This window comes from Trichosurus vulpecula, chromosome 1, assembly GCF_011100635.1.
Source record: "Trichosurus vulpecula isolate mTriVul1 chromosome 1, mTriVul1.pri, whole genome shotgun sequence".
Lineage (NCBI taxonomy): Eukaryota > Metazoa > Chordata > Mammalia > Diprotodontia > Phalangeridae > Trichosurus > Trichosurus vulpecula.
The window spans coordinates 426,909,771-426,914,844 of record NC_050573.1 but is presented as its reverse complement, the minus strand read 5'-3'; the positions used below and the strand labels follow the sequence as shown (position 1 = coordinate 426,914,844).

The 5,074-nt window shown below is 40.9% G+C and overlaps 1 pseudogene; it reads left to right on the top strand.

The window, feature by feature from the left end:
- The first annotated feature begins 3,507 nt into the window (after nt 1-3,507).
- LOC118839436 lies at nt 3,508-4,762 on the top strand (annotated as a pseudogene).
- The last annotated feature ends 312 nt before the right edge of the window (nt 4,763-5,074 follow it).

The following is a 5,074-nucleotide window of genomic DNA, read 5'->3' as shown; positions in this document are numbered from 1 at the left end:
AAATACTGGTTTCCTGACAGGCTCCACTTACATAGGTTAGTAAAGAGAGCCTTTGTGGGCTAGGTGTTGCATAGTAGTTCCACTGGTTCTCCCTGTCTCCAGTACAATCAAGTGGCCCTGGCCCCTTCTCCATACTCAGCACTTAGACTCCTGGGAGCTGATTACAGGGAAAGATGAAAAAGGCTGTCTTTCTCACACATGTTGAGAGCCTCTGGACAACATCTGCAGGAATGGAATGATCATATATCTGTTTAGGAGGAAGAAAGATATTTCCAATTAAAAGAATATTGGTGGTAATCCCTTATTTGCAGATATCAATACTTTATCAGGAGATAGGGACATCAGACCTGTTTATCACCCATGATGTGACAAACATGACTTAACTCTGGGAGAAGCAGAGGCCCCTCTTGCGTAAGTCCCCCCATCATGCCATTTTAATAGTTATAAGCTACATCTTGTGGGGTAAGGTACCATAAAAAGTAAATGACTTCTTTAATTCATACACACACACACACACACACACACACACACACACACACACACACACAGAAGAGTTCTTTAAATTCAGTGACAGAGGGTTTTTGTTTGTTTTTTGTTTGCTTGTTTTGTAAAGAGACTGGGCAGAAGAATTGTCAGCCTTAAGACCTGACCTTAAGATGGCAATTAAGAACTCTGCTGAGTTCATATGGGACTGGGTCTATAAGACTCCCCAGCAGAACCATTCTTAATGCAGGGCAATGGGATTTTGCCCCAGGGTGTCATATTTAGAGATGGCTGAATTTAGAAGGTGCTGACAATATTTTTAGATGCAAATAAGATCACTACCTAGCATCTAGCTAGGGGATAGGGACCAGACTTGCATTTCATTAGCATTGAGAGGTCCTGGTGAGGAACTCCCTTTGCCAATGCAGGTCAGTGCCCTCTGCAACTTATCATCTTAGAGAGTTGCCTAGAAAAACACTGAAGGGCTATGTCACTTGCCCAGGGTCACACAACCAGTATGTAGGACTGAACACAGGTACTCTTGCCTACAAGACAAACTCTCAATCCACTATGCCATACTGCCTCAGTTAGTTAACATCTAGTTAGGAATAATGGGGCAGCTAGGTGGTACAGTGGATAGAGCACCAAGTTTGGAGTCAGGGAGATCTGAGTTCAAATCCAGTCTTAGACACTTACTAGATGTGTGACCCTGGGCAAGTCACTTAACCTCTATTTTAGTTCCTTATCTGTAAAATGGGGACACACTAGAGAAGGAACTGGCAAACCACTGTAACATCTTTACCAAGATAAAGTCCATGGGATCCCATGGAGTAGGACATGACTAAATGACTGAACAATCACAACAAAAGTTGGGAATAATAATGATAGGAAACTATCTTTCTCTGACCCACCCTGTTCTCCTACCTCCTCCCCTTCAACAAGCTTGTCAACAGCATTGTTACATCAGTGTACTGGGGAGTTTGTCCCCTCTTAACAGAACACACTTTTTTCCACCTCAACTGAGAACATACTTTGTGTTTCTTACCTCATGGGGCTTGTGGCACTTATCTGCAAGATGGATAGATAGATAGATAGATAGATAAAATTCCTAGATATAGCAATATCAGCCATAAATATTTTCCTGCATAAACTACTCTAGTTCAGCTCAAATATAGGTCTTTCCTGGCTAGTACTAGGTCATTAATTTCTCCCAGCTCCATACTAGTCAAAAGTGTCTTTGCTTACATCCTCTTATAGTCAATTGTCTATCATCAACAAGCATTCATTAAGTGCCTACAATGTGTCAGGTACTGTTCAAAATGCTGTGGTTACAAAGACTAAAAGGATACAGTCTGTGCTCCCAAGAAGTTTATGTTCTACTGAGGGAGAGCCAAAGTAGTGTGCCTCAGTGGATAGGGCCCGGGGCTTGAGGTCAGGAAGACATCACTTCCAATCTGTAACAACAATGTTGCTTGCAGCTGCTGTGGAGATGTAAAGCCAATAACACCAGCACACAAGAGGGCTACTAGCACAGGTTCTTTGACCTGATTTTCTAAGGAAAGTAACTTTAAAGGGTTTACAATCTCACTTTAATCAAACATATATATATCATTCACTTAGTTTACGGGAAAAAGTCAGCACCCTGAACTTCAGAGAAAACACAAACAGAGACTACAAGCATAAATTATATAAACAGAGCAAAATAACACAAATCAACAGACAGGCTTCTAACTGCCTGACTAAGACATTACATGCATAGTTACCAGAGAGAGAAGCATCAACATCTGGATTTTTCAAAGCCAGGGGGGCTCCTTAACAGCTACCCAGAGTCTTGTCTAGTCAAATCACACAACATTCTTCCAATGAGTTAGCCTGAAGCAAAATGCTAACCTCAGAGTACATATACACTTCTTCAGGGTCAGAAGGCATCATAACCATGTGACTCAAACCCATGTGACCTAGGCCTTCCCGTGACTTAAGCAAGTCATCAAAGACTCCCGATTCAATCAAAGACTCTTGATTGAAACAAAGTCAAGATTCAAAGGCATTTGACTGCCTTAGTGCTGAAAAGCACTCCAAAACAAAAGGTAACAAAAAAGTCCCACTTTGCTTGCTATTACACAATCCTGCTTCAGATACTTACTAGCTACATAACTCTGGGTAAGATTTGATATCTCAGTTTCCTCCCCTATAAAATGAAATGGTTGGATTCAATGGCCTTTAAGGTCCTGTCTGACTAAGTTTGTGAGACAAGCATAATTACAGACAAAAGAAATAGGAAGTAACTTCTAGAGGGGGAGGCACTGGAGTTTGGAGATCGTGAATGGATTCATGTAGAAGGTAGTACTTCAGAGGAGACTTGAAAGAAACTAAGTATTATAAGAGGAAGAAGGAAAAGGACCTCTATGTTCTAAAATGTTTATAGTAGCTTTCTTTGGGGTGGCAAGGAACTGGAAATTGCAGGGATGCCTATCAATTGGGGAACAGCTGAACAAGTTGTGGTATGTGATCATGATGGAATACTATTGGGCTATAAAAAGTGATGAGCTCGGTGATCATAGGAAAACATGGAAAGGCTTGCACAAAATGATGAAGAACAAAATGAGCAGAACCAAGAAAACATTGTATATGTTAACAGCAATATTGCTTTAAGCATGATTGAGTCATTTTGACTATTATAAACATCCGAATTAACAGTAAAAGACATATGAAGATGCTATTGTATCCAGAGAAAGAACTATTACATAGTAGTATGTATAGAACAATTTTACACACACACACACACACACACACACACACACACACACCCTTGTTTGTGTCTAATGGTAGACATCTGGGGGGAAGGGAGAAAAAAGGAGAAAAAAGAAATGTATATAATTTTATTACATATTTAAAAGGAATAGCAAGTTGTACATAGTAGATTTGTAGTATGGAAATGCTTGTTTTATTCCATAAATTAAAAAAAAATAAATTTTCAAGATAAAGAGCAGAGTGCAAAGTCATGGAGATGAGAGATGAATTATCATGTACGAGGAAAAGTAAGGCCAATTTGACTGGACCATTGAATTCAAGAAGGAAAGTCATGCTCCTTCCCCTGCCCCCCCCCCTGCCCCCACCTCAGTCCTCAGGCTCAGCTGAGGATCGGTTCCACCACAGCCACCAAGCAGCGCGGAGCTCATGTAGCCCCAGCGGCAGTGGCCATGGAGAGCTGGGTGTGCGAGATGACGGCTGCAGCAGCGAGGCCCAGCTGCAGTGCCCCATCTGCATCAAGCTGGGCTCCTACTTCTGTTCTCAGAAGATGAAAAAGCAGAACATGAAGTTTCCTCTTGGACTGTGGAAGGGGATATTAACACAGATGCTTGTGCAGGTTACTGACGCACTGGTAAACTTAGACCACATTATCCGCTGATGCCAACTAGACCAGTGCCAAGTTATATTTGAAACCTGATTATGCTGATCATCCTTTAGGAATGTCTGAACATGAATAGGCTCTCAAAGCTACTTCTGAAATAAACATACTTTCTCTCAAGATTTAGAAGGCATGCGGGTAGCGTGTAGGCTTCCAGGGGAAGTGTTGAATATTGCAACAATGATGGTTAAACCAGGTGTAACTACTGAAGAAATAGATCATGCTATTTAGCATGCATTGCAAGAAATTGCTATCCCTTTCCAATGAACTATTATAATTTTACTAAGTCATGTACTTCAGTGAACGAAGTGATCTGCCACAGAATTCTAGACAGGAGATCCTTGATGGTGATATTGTTAAGGTGGATATCACTATCTATTGAAATGGTTATCATGGGGACCTGAATGAGACTTTTTTTTGTTGGAGAAGTGAATGAGAGTGCAAGAAAGTTGCTCCAGACAACTTACAAGTGTCTCATGCAAGCCACTGATGCAGTGAAACCTGGAGTTTGATACAGAGAGCTGGGAAACATTATTCAGAAGCATGTCCAAGCAAATGATTTTTCAGTTGTTCAACGCTACTGTGGACATGGAATCCATAAGCTTTTCTGTATAGCCTCCAATGTACCACATTTTGCCAAAAATAAAGCCGTTGGAATAATGAAGCCTGGTCATGTATTTACAATCGAAACCAAGATCTGTGAAGGTGGATGGCAAGATGAAACCTGGCCAGATGGTTGGACAGCAGTGACAAGAGACTGGAAGTCGGTCTGCTCAGTTTGAGCACACCTTGCTGGTCACTGACACTGGCTGTGAAATCTTAACCCAGCCACTAGATGGTGTGTGTCCTCACTTCATGTCCCAGTTTTAAGTTCTGAGATGACACATCTAAATAATATCTTTTGACTGTACTATGCATCTTATTGATATTACAAAAAAGAGAAGGGTATTTTATCATTTGTTTTGTTTTCATGGTCTATAGCTAAGAGAAGAATACAGCCTTTAGGTGTGTATACCTTCAAGAACTTGTGAGTCTGAAAAAGCAATGAAGAATAAAAAAAATTTCTCTACTTCTAAAAAAAAGTTATGCATAATAATGCCATAAAGGTAGGCTGAAGGAAGGTCATATGGTCATTCAGTGGAGGACTGTGTCCAACTGACAGCCCTAATGTGGAAGGTAGAC